Source organism: Schistocerca americana, chromosome 9 (assembly GCF_021461395.2).
Source record: "Schistocerca americana isolate TAMUIC-IGC-003095 chromosome 9, iqSchAmer2.1, whole genome shotgun sequence".
Lineage (NCBI taxonomy): Eukaryota > Metazoa > Arthropoda > Insecta > Orthoptera > Acrididae > Schistocerca > Schistocerca americana.
Window position 1 is genome coordinate 180,921,863 of NC_060127.1, and position 12,788 is coordinate 180,934,650.

Sequence of the window (12,788 nt, forward strand, 5' to 3'; positions counted from 1 at the left end):
CAACAGTCCAATGTCGTTGTTGACGGGCCCAGGCCAGGCGTAAAGGTTTGTGTCGTGTAGTCATCAAGGGTACACGACTGGGCTTCGGCTTCGGAAGCCCATATCGATGATGTTTCCTTGAATGGTTCGCAAGCTGACACTTGTTCATGTCCTAGCATTGAAATCTGCAGCAATTTGTGAAAGGGGTGCATTTCTGTCACGTTGAACGATTCTCTTCACTTGTCGTTGACCTTTTAACGTTGTAAGCATTTTTTAGACATTCATTTACTAATTTTAACATCCATAAAAAGTAGTGAGACTGTACTTTACTCTTTACCGCGTGGGTTTACCTGATGATGCGGCTTAAAGGCACCAAACCGGTCGTGTCTTAATAAACAACAATTTTAGCAGGTGTGAACTGAGTTCTTCCTACCATCATGCCTTTCAACAAGTGCGGGTGCCCGGAATATATACTGAAGCTCCCAAGAAACTGGTATAGGCATGGGTATTCAAATACAGAGATATGTAAACTAAAATACGGCGCTGCGGTGGGCAATGCCTATACTGGGTGAGTCACCTAACGTTACCGCTGGATATATTTCGTAAACCACATCAAATACTGACGAACCGATTCCACAGACCGAACGTGAGGAGAGGGGCTAGTGTAATTGTTTAATACAAACCATAAAAAATGCACGGAAGTATGTTTTTAACACAAACCTACGTTTTTAAAAAAATAGAACCCCGTTAGTTTTGTTAGCATATCTGAACATATAAACAAATACGTATTCAGTGCCGTTTGTTGCATTGCAAAATGTTAATTACATCCGGAGATATTCTAACCTAAATTTGACGCTTGAGTACCACTCCTCCGCTGTTCGATCGTGTGTATCGGAGAGCACCGAATTACGTAGGGATCCAAAGGGAACGGTGATGGACCTTAGGTACAGAAGAGACTGGAACAGCACATTACGTCCACATGCTAACACCTTTTTATTGGTCTTTTTCACTGACACACATGTACATTACCATGAGGGGTGAGGTACACGTACACACGTGGTTTCCGTTTTCAATTACGGAGTGGAATAGCGTGTGTCCCGACATGTCAGGCCAATAGATGTTCAATGTGGTCGCCATCATGTACCGTGTGTACCGTGATGTGCCTACAGCCCCAGAGGATATGAAACCACGTATTGTGGCAGCCTGCGGCGACATTACACCAGATGTACTGCGGCGTGTACGACATTCATTACGCCAGAGATTGCAGTTGTGTGCAGCAAATGATGGCCACCACATATCAGGAATCCAGTAAAACATCAAATCTCGGACATCGTTGCACACGGAAAAAGATACTGCAAGAACGGAATCAACGACGAGTGAGGAGAATCGTTCAACGTGACAGAAGTGCAACGCTTTCACAAATTGCTGCAGATTTCAATGCTAGGCCATCAACAAGTGTCAGCTTCGTGATGCCAATTGAGGAGCTACTCGACCGAATAGTAGCGGCTTCAGTCGAGAATACCATCATAACGACCGGAAGAGCGGTGTGCTGACCCCACGCCCCTCCTATCTGCATCCTCCTCTGAGGATGACACGGCGGTCAGATGGTCCCGGTAGGCCACTCGTGGCCTGGAGTGTATGATTAGGTAGTGGTAGGTAACAAAATTCTGCACTATTCTCGTTTGTAAATTAGCAACCGCGCGCTGCTAGTGATAAGTATATGACGTCACACTGTGCACAAGGATAGCTTATCTTCCGCCAGCCAGCTAGTCTCTCTTTGTCTTTCCTGTGGGTCGCTCTTGCATTGCCCTGCACTGGGCTGCCCTGCTGTCATACTGGCAACACACTGCCACCTGGTTCTTTCCACAATGTGATTTGCGAGTGCCGCGACTAATCATGTTAGCAGTGACAATATTTTGCCGCCAATCCGGCCACTTTTTTTTCTAATTCATCGTCCGCTCACTATAAAATATTTTCTTTCCTCATTTTAGCTGCAGACAAACTTTAACGAACGGGCCCTTCTGCTTTACCTTTCGCTCGCCATAATATTGACGTTATTCTCTGAATAGTAACTTTTGACTAGGAGCGATGGATACTCCTAAGATCTTTGTTAACACTGTAGTATATTTTAAACATTCATTTACTAATTTTAATATCCGTAAAAGGTGGTGACAATGTACTCTGTTTTTTACCATGTAGGTTCACCTGATGATGCGGCTTATAGCCGCGAAACCGGTCGTGTTTTAATAAACAACAATTTTACCAGCTGTGAGCGGAATTTTTCCTAACATCATTTCTCTGCAATGGTTGTAATGGCGCATAAGGGTGACGCCCTATGACGTCACCATCGGGCTCGGCGACACTTCAAATAGCACATGCGAAAAAAATTCAAAAGCTCTGAAGTTAATGTGTGGTGTAAGGTGGATTAACGATGTCACATTGACACCAAATTCCACCAAGGTGGACGTGTCACACGTTGGGAAGTTCGTCACTACTTCTCTCACTCACATTTGACCACTTCTTTTGAGGTCTCTGCGATGAAAGTTAGAACCGCGACACCCAGCGTGAAAATCACGCGGTTTTCTTCCGAGCGGTCGAGGAAAAGGTTTCAGACAGACCACCTCACAGAAACAACACAAAAAGCCCTGATTTTTTCATTTAAAATTTCATCAATATGGCCATATAAAAATATTCATTATTAGTGTATTAGCCCCGGACGTTCACCGGCCGCGGTGGTCTAGCCGTTCTAGGCGCTCAGTCCGGAACCGCGCGACTGCTACGGTCGCAGGTTCGAATCCTGCCTCGGGCATGGATGTGTGTGATGTCCTTAGGTTAGTTAGGTTTAAGTAGTTCTAAGTTCTAGGGGACTGATGACGATAGATGTTAAGTCCCATAGTGCTCAGAGCCATTTGAACCATTTTTGAACCCTGCACGTTCAGCACCCTAAATGAGTCTTTTTGAAATTTAAAGGGAGAAATGCACTCAATGACGCTTTTAAGAACTTTATTTTCCTTTCATTCTGTTTGTGTATGTATTTGTGGTTCGATGAAAATATACATGCCACGAGCCTAAAAAACTAAATAACATTGAGCCTTGTGGAGCCCTGCAAGTGATTTCTTCGCAGCCAGAAGAATCTGCCCTGCTTACACTGAAACATTAAATTCACGTTTCCACATTCTTTCGATCCGACATGACATCGATTGGATGGGTATACCATCAATTCCATCTTACCTCAGTTTATGTAGCAGGCTATCGTGATTGACACAGTAAAAGGGTCTACTGCACAAACTGTCTGCGATGCTCAATCACGTCCGGAGTGTTTCTCGACGCGCATCACAGCAGCTCTTGCGGGTCGTGAACTGCCGACAATATCGACGTGGATTCCGCGCGTCGTCCGGGTGGTTTCCTTAAAGGGAGAGACAAGTAGTCTGGCGCCTGAAGCAATACCCTCTGTGCGCTGTAAATCCGGCTTCCCTAAGAACGCACTTAACACAAATGTGCCAGGAACTCTCGAGAAAATATATTCGCCTCCATACCACATCGTACGCTCCTCCACGCGGGAGCCAAATGGCCAACATTTATCGTTTTTGTGGCAGACGAGTAAGATACAGTGAGCATACGAGGAGCAGTTTGCCCTACTTCCCTGAGTGCATTCAGGCGGAAATGTAGTAGCACGGGGATAGTTAGAGAAGTACCAACGACTGAAGATGCTATTTAAACAGCTGGTTATTCTAACTGTAGAGTGGAAGTACATCTAACCAATGTGTCGTGCACATCAAGAAAAACATCAGCGAATCTCTTACAAACAGGAGATTTCATGATCAGGCAACAAGAGCCAGACTGAACCTACATTTCCCAAGAGTAAAGAAACGAAAACCGTAAACAGTATTTTCTGTAAGGGAACAAAATACTACAGTCAATTAAGCATGGAGCTTAAAGTGGAGATTTAAATCCAAAGATTTAAAAATTAATAGTGAAAAATTATTTTACAAATTTAAAATGTACAGGGTGTGGCGGCCGGAGTGGCCGAGCGGTTCTAGGAACTACGCGGCCGCTACGGCCGCAGGTTCGAATCCTACCTCGTGCACGAATGTGTGTGATGTCCTTAGGTTAGTTAGGTTTAAGTAGTTCTGAGTTCTAGGGGACTGATGACCTCAGCAGTTAAGTCCCATAGTGCTCAGAGCCATTTCGTACGGGGTGTTCAAAAACTCTCTTCGCAGTGCCGTATGATTGTTCGCCTGCCTGGGTTACTTCCCTTCAACTGGACTCTCCCAACATTCCACTGTTTCGTTCATCTCAGCCAGCGCCAGTAGTATCGTTGGTGTGTGTCGTTACGTGTTGACGTGAACGTTTAAGTTTAGTTCCCTTGTTCGTTTGGTTCGTTTTTGTCACTGTTAAAATGCTAACCATTGAAGTACGTGTTTTTTTAGTCGAACAAGTGTTCAAATCTGGCGGTAAATACGCAGTTTCAGTTCGTCAAACACTTAGTTCAGTTTCACGGAGACAACACTCCCACATCGCGACACTGTGCGAGATTTCATTAACAAATTTCAAAGTACAGATTCAGTGGCACTTGCACCGAGAAGTGGTCGTCCAAGCGTTTTTGTCTGACGATAAACTACTCGACATTTCCGATGAAATGTCCATGAGTCCGAAAACGTCAGTAAGAAAACTCGCCCAGGAAATCGATGTTAATGTCGGAACGGCCCACACAGCTGTGAGGAAAAAATTAGAACTTTTCCCATACAGAATGACAGTCGTGCAGGAACTGAAAAATACTGATCATGGCAAAAGACTGCATTATTGTCAATGGTTCAAACATTTCGTTCAACAAAATAGAAGGGATATTCTTAATGAAACGTTTTTCACTGATAAGGCGTGGTTTCATTTATCCGGGCACATGAATTTCGCAAAATTCTCGTATGTGGAGTACTGCAAATCCATTGTGTGTTCATGAGGAACCACTTCATTCTGTGAAAATAGGAGTTTGGATTGCAATTTCTAGACGTCGGATTGTGGGTCTCATATTTTTCAACGAAACAATAAACTCACAACAATACTGCAGTGATATTCGGTACCCATTCACAGGAGAACTTGTGTTAAGCGAAATACTGAACGGTTATTTTCAACAAGATGATGCAACCGCGCATACAACTCGCGTTTCAATTTCACTGCTTGCCGATGTTTTTGGTTGTCGCATAATTTCACAGGCACTTTGGCCTCCTCGATCGCCTGACCTAACACCCCAGAGGACGATAGCGCACAGAATCTTTGTCCGCTAGTCCGCCCTCTCTGGTCGTTGGCTGAATGAGAAAATTATGAGAATCGGCGTTTGAAGATGAACGACTCTACTGCCTCCAACGTTCATTTCGCGTAAGTACATGAAGATAAGAGAAACTATGGATCATACGTAGGCGTATAGAGACTCGTGAACCGGAAATGGTAACTACTGGTAGTGGTGCAGGGTACCTTGTACCAGCCACCGTACAGCAGCTTGCGGAGTATCTGTGTAGATGGATACTGTTCGTAATTTTTATCCCTACGTTTTTAGTTCAGTCGAAAGGCTTTACATTTGGCTGATTTATCATGTGACCGAAATTTAACAGATTCTATTAAGTAATCATGTAGATGACCTCACAGTTTTCATTACTTAGGGTCAATTGCTCCCTTTCTGCACAATACATATATCTTCTCCATATCATTTTTCAGTTGGTTTTGATCTTATGATGACTTTACGAGACGATAAACGATAGTATCATCTGCAAACTACACTACTGGCCATTAAAATTGCTACAGCACGAAGATGACGTGCTACAGACGCGAAATTTAACCGACAGGAAGAAGATGCTGTGATAGCCAAATGATTAGCTTTTCAGAGCATTCATACAAGGTTGGCGCCGGTGGCGACACCTACAACGCGCTGACATGAGGAAAGTCTCCAACCGATTTCTCATACACAAACAGCAGTTGACCGGCGTTGCCTGGTGAAACGTTGTTGTGATGCCTCGTGTAAGGAGGAGAAATAAGTACGATTACGTTTCCGACTTTGATAAAGGTCGGATTGTAGCCTATCGCGATTGCGGTTTATCGTATCGCGGCCTTGCTGCTCGCGTTGGTCGAGATCCAATGACTGTTAGCAGAAAATGGAATCGGTGGGTTCAGAAGGGTAATACGGAACGCCGTGCTGGATCCAAACAGCCTCGTATCACTAGCAGTCGAGATGACAGGCATCTTATCTGTATGGCTGTAACGGATCGTGCAGCCACGTCTCGAACCATGAGTCAACAGATGGGGACGTTTGTAAGACAGCAACCATTTGCACGAACAGGTCGACGACGTTTGCAGCAGCATGGACTATCAACTCGGAGGCCATGTCTGCGGTTACCCGTGACGTTGCATCACAGACAGGTGCGCCTCCGATGGTGTACTCGACGACGAACCTGGGTGCACAAATGGGAAAACGTCATTTTCTCGAATGAATCCAGGTTCTGTTTACAGCATCATGATGGTCGCATGCTTGTTTGACGACATCGCGGTGAATGCACATTGGAAGCGTTTATTCGTCATCGCCATACTGGCGTATCGCCCGGCGTGATGGTATGGGGTGCCATTGGTTACACGTCTCGGTCACCTCTCGTTCGCATTGACGGCACTTTGAACAGTGGACGTTACATTTCAGATGTGTTACGACTCGTAGCTGTACCCTTCATTCGATCCCTGCGAAACCCTACATTTCAGCAGGATAATGCACGACCGCATGTTGCAGGTCCTGTTCGGGCCTTTCTGGATACAGAAAATGTTCCACTGCTGCCTAGTCAGTACATTCTCCACATCTCTCACCAACTGAAAACGCCTGGTCAATGATGGCCGAGCAACTGGCTCGTCACAATACGCCAGTCACTATTCTTGATGAACTGTGGAATCGTGTTGAAGCTGCATTGGCAGCTGTACCTGTACACGCCATCGAAACTCTGACTCAATGCTCAGGCGTATCAGGGCCGTTATTACGGCCAGAAGTGGTTGTTCTGGGTACTGATTTCTCAGGATCTATGCACCCAAATTGCGTGAAAATGTAATCACATGTCAGTTCTAGTATAATATATTTGTCCAGTGAATACCCGTTTATCATCTGGATTTCTTCTTATTGTAGCAATTTTAATGGCCAGTAGTGTATTTAAGATGACTGTTCACATTGTTTCCCAAATCATTTATATATTAGGAACAGCAGAGGGCCTATAACACTTTCAGTCAGTTACTACGACCTTGGACCTTTCTGAGAGGAAATAACGAATCCAGTAGCATAGCTGCAACGATACTCCATACACAAGTAACATGATTATAAGCCACTTGTGAGTAACGGTGTTAAAAGCTTTTGGGAAGCCTACGAACATGGAATCAATTTGAGATCCCTTACCGTTAACCATCACTACTTCAAGAGAACAGTGAGCTAGTTGCCTTTCATAAGAACAGCATTTTCTATATTCATGCTGACTATGTGTCACCAGATTCTTTTCCTTGACGTAATTCACAACGGGTAAACCAACGGGTGTTTATTAAAGTAAATGTCCTGTCACTGATGAAATATTATTTTTGAACCAGAAAAACTCTACACTTTTACGCGTTTTAAACATAAAAATATTAGTAATAAACACATTTCCGTGTATCAAACACTAACAATAACAAAGACTATGAGCGTATCATGGCATGGAAATTCTACATTATTCTGGGATAAAGACTCGGATGAATAAAGTGATTACTCCGGTGTCAGCTCTCCAACCTACTAGACGCTTTTTTAGGATGTTGCTTCTGAACGCACGACTTTGTTAATTGTACATAAGCTTTTCACAATACATGTCTAAAAATTATTTGTCCTATTAATCTCGTTACAGTATCTCCCTCGATGTGAATACAATTGAAAATAAACAATTAATTATCCTATAATTCGAGATTTATCATTGGCCACCTGCCACTGTTTTGTGGTAACGGCGCATTGGCAGCTGTTACGTGAAAAACAATTAATCACATTATTTTCGGGCTTCACCCACAAGATAATAATAAAAAATACTTTAAATATTTTTCCTATCAGGAAAATAAAATATTTTCGCACAAGAGTTTTCATTACATGTACACGACATACTCAAAAATAGCACATAATAATATGAGCCACAGGCTTGCTTATGAGTAAATTGCTGACTAGTAAAAATCTTCTTCTAATGCCATCATTAGTGATCTGCCCAAAGGCAGGTTTTCACGTGGTAACTCATTATGCTCTCTTGTCTTCAGGTCCACATAATTTCCTCTTTCCTTTGTATCGTCTACCGTCTTGTATCTCCTGCTTCCCTTCAGTCTCCTGTCACAAATTAGTCCTTCCAAACAGCCCGTTAGAAAGCACTCCTGTGTGAACGAGTGTCCCATCCAGTTCTTCTTTGTCTTATAACCCGCAGCAGTCTGTTGAAGAGGATGAAAACTGCATTTGCATACACTACTTGAAACTATACAACCAAGCAAAAAGAAATCAAGAATGGGACCATTACCTTAGATGTAAAAGGTGGGCTCACGACGATTGTACCACAGGAAGCACATAGTTCTTTTTTATGCCTAAATTGGAACATGTACTATGATGATGAACAGGCATTTAATTAACTTTCAAACCTCTACGAAGGTCATATAATGCTAACAGCTGGAAGTTCGCCTAAAAATTTGTATGTTGTTGTTGTTGTTGTGGTCTTCAGTCCTGAGAGTGGTTTGATGCAGCTCTCCATGCTACTCTATCCTGTGCAAGCCTCTTCATCTCCCAGTACCTACTGCAGCCTACATCCTTCTGAATCTGCTTAGTGTATTCATCTCTTGCTCTCCCTCTACAATTTTTACCCTCCACGCTGCCCTCCAATACTAAATTGGTGATCCCTTGATGCCTCAGAACATGTCCTACCAATCGATCCCATCTTCTAGTCAAGTTGTGCCACAAACTTCTCTTCTCCCCAATTCTATTCAATACCTCCTCATTAGTTATGTGATCTACCCATCTAATCTTCAACGTTCTTCTGTAGCACCACATCTCGAAAACTTCTATTCTCTTCTTGTCCAAACTATTTATCGTCCATGTTTCACATCCATACCTGGCTACACTCCATACAAATACTTCCAGAAACGACTTCCCGACACTTAAATCTATACTCGATGTTAACAAATTTCTCTTCTTCAGAAACGCTTTCCTTGCCATTGCCAGTCTACACTTTATATCCTCTCAACTTCGACAATCTTCAGTTATTTTGCTCCCCAAATAGCAAAACTCCTTTACTACTTTAAGTGTCTCATTTCCTAATCTAATTCCGTCAGCATCACCGGACTGAATTCGACTACATTCCATTATCCTCGTTTTGCTTTTGTTGATGTTCATCTTATACCCTACTTTCAAGACACTGTCCATTCCGTTCAACTGCTCCTCCAAGTCCTTCACTGTCTCTAACAGAATTACAAAGTCATCGGCGAACCTCAAAGGTTTTATTTCTTCTCCATGGATTTTAATACCTACTCCGAACTTTTCTTTCGTTTCCTTTACTGCTTGCTCAATAGGATCGGGGAAAGGCTACAACCCTGTCTCACTCCCTTCCCAACCACTGCTTCCCTTTCATGCCCCTCGATTCTTACAACTGCCATCTGGTTTCTGTACAAATTGTAAATAGCCTTTCGCTCCCTGTATTTTACCCCTGCCACCTTCAGAATTTGAAAGAGAGTACTCCAGTCAACATTGTCAAAAGCTTTCACTAAGTCTGCAAATGCTAGAAACGTTGGTTTGCCTTTCCTTAATCTTTCGGAACACGTGAGGCAATACTGACCCTACGACTTATCTTAGAAGAAAGGTTAAGGAAAAATTTGTATACTGACAGTAAAATACTTCTTATTTGTATTTTACCACGTTAATTGGTGTAAGAAAGACTATAATTTTATTTTCTGCCAACAGAATATATTATTAAAAGTTTAGTGGTGTGCCTAGTTTACTCACATTGTGTTCTATGACATGCGTAAACGTGTCCCCCTAGGTGCGTAAACATACCCCACACCCATGGCACATTTACGCACTCGACTTGACCCTATATAAAACAATTTTACCTTCTTAAGCGTCGATGTTGAGTCTGCAGCATATTTATCAAGATATACTTTAATTCCATGTTATGAGACTAATCAATTTTAAACACGACAAATCTAACCAAAAAATTAAAAAAAAAATTCCGAAAATAAATCCGTGTAAATGGGCTCCGGTCTCTCCTACCAGTAGCGGATGGACCTGATAAGTGGCGACGTGGTAGTCGTACACGAAGCACCCTCCGCCACTTACTGTAAGGTGGCTGGCAGAGTACAGATAGGAACGAAGATATCGAAAATAAAATTGATTTGTCAGAAATATCGCCTGAGGCAGCACATTTTTCCGTGCGATTCAGCAGTAAGCATGGTGAACGATGCAGGGAAATTCCTCGAAATTTTCGCTTATTCGGAGGGCGTTAGTCGGTATCAGGGTGCGCAAATTACGCAGAACAGGCCGCTGTAATTGATGAGCACGACAACGGCTTTAACAGCACGGGAGGACGTCTAATAATAAACGTAGCGTGTGTCAGTTGCTATTACGTCAAACCCATGTTCCGTGATGTAAACACAGGCCGCGCGCGGCTGAGGGTAACGTTCTCTAGCACGTCGATATAATCTCCCATCACAGGAACAGCGTAAGACCTGTAATGCAAGCTCGTCTCTGTTTCATAATACTGGTAATACGAGATACTGGATTAAGCGAAATTTCCGGCCATATGACGGACACATTAGGCTTTACAACAATTGCTGCACATTACCTTGCCGGCGGAAAAATATTCAAGTACGCTCCTCTTTAACACTCTAACGCCCAGTGGGGTCAAAATCAACCTTTTTGGTTTTTAAGTGCTAGTTATGTTTTGAAGAATGATTCAAGAGATATTTACTTTCGTGACATTTATTTATTTGGCATGTACTTTCTTTATATTAAAAAACAGTCCTGATGGATTACCACTTTTTTCCAGTTTTACCTTTAACGCCCAGGGGAGTCATACTGACCCATCTAGAAAAAAGGTACAATTTTGTTTAGAGTTATGCCATACTTTTATCTCATGGATTCTCAAGCCTCAGCTACTTTACTCTATAGTGCAATAATTTAAATTCGTTCATATTACTGCCGTATGAATTGACAACAATGGACTCGGTTCACCATTGTTCGTCATTTCGTTGTACGAATCAGTCTTTCAAAGGTGATTGTGCGCTAATGACTGAAACGAATAGGAAAGAGTATTTACGAGATGAAGAGATTGTTGCAGAGTTACGAAGAGTTATGGAGTGTGATTCAGATGGCGACGAACTTTTTTTTTTGACGATTCAGAGGAAGAGTTTTACTGCAACCATGGAGAGAAGATAATAATAATAATGATTCTGATTCTTCAGATACAGATATGGAAGTTTAAAGTCTAATAAGTAAATTATTATTATTGATGCTAATTTATAATCGTCATATTCTTATCTACACATAATGTTACTGTACTTAACTTTGATTTTGTAGTGGCTTTATTATATTTCTTCTATTATTTGTGCTCTACAGATCGAGGAGAATCATGTAACAGGAGATAATCCTGTTCTTTGAAGTGTAAAAAAAGTGACGGCTTTTTCATCGTCTGATGAAAGACATAAATGAGTTGCTCCTAGTGGATCAGTCTGGACGGAAGCGGTGCCTAATTCACAAGGTGTGCGTCTTCTTAATCACAATATTTTGAGATAATCTGCTGGACCTACACCCATGCAAAAAGAAATGTGATGAGTGCTTGGCACTTTTTCATAGACAATAACATAATCAAATATACCTTGAAATGTACTATATCGGTTACTTCTGATGCAATAGCAGGTTATCAATATTTAAGTGAGTCAGAACGTGGTGCTACAGTCGGTCATGAGCGATGGGACACAGTATCTCTGAGGTAGCGGTGAAGTGGGGGATTTTCCATTACGAACATTTCATGAGTGCACAATGAATACCAGGAATCTCCACATCGCTGTGGCCGGAAAAAAATCCGACAAGAACGGGATAAACGATGACTGAATTGTTCAACGTGACAGAAGTGCAAGCCTTCAGCAAATTGCTGTAGATTTCAGTGCTGGGCCATCAACAAGTATCAGCGTCCGAACCATTCAACGAATCATCATCGATATGGGCTTTCGAAGCCGAAAGCCCACCCGTGTACCCTTGATGACTGCACGAGAACAAAGCTTTACGCCTAGCCTGGGCCCATCAACAGCGACATTGGACTGTTGATAACTGGAAACATGTTGCCTGGTCGGACGAGCTTCGTTTCAAACTGTATCGAGTGGTTGGACGTGTACAGGTATGGAGACACGTCATGAATCCATGGACCCCGTACGTCAGCAGGGGACTGTTCAAGCTGGTGGAGGCTCTGTAATGGTGCGGGGCGTGTGCAGGAAGAATGATATGGGACCATTGACACGTCTAGATACGACTCTGACAGGTGAGACGTACGTTAGCATCCTGTCTAATCGCCTGTATCCGCTCATGTCCATTGTGCATTCCGACGGACCTGGGCAATGCAACATCCCACAGGTCCAAACATTGCTACAGAGTAGCTCCAAAAACACTCTTCTGAGTTTAAACACTTCCACTGGACACAAAACTCCCTAGACACAAAGACTATTGAGCATGTCTGGAATGTCATGCAACTTGCTGTTCACAAGAGATCTCCATCCCTCGTACTCTTACGGATTTATGGACAGTCCTGCAGGAT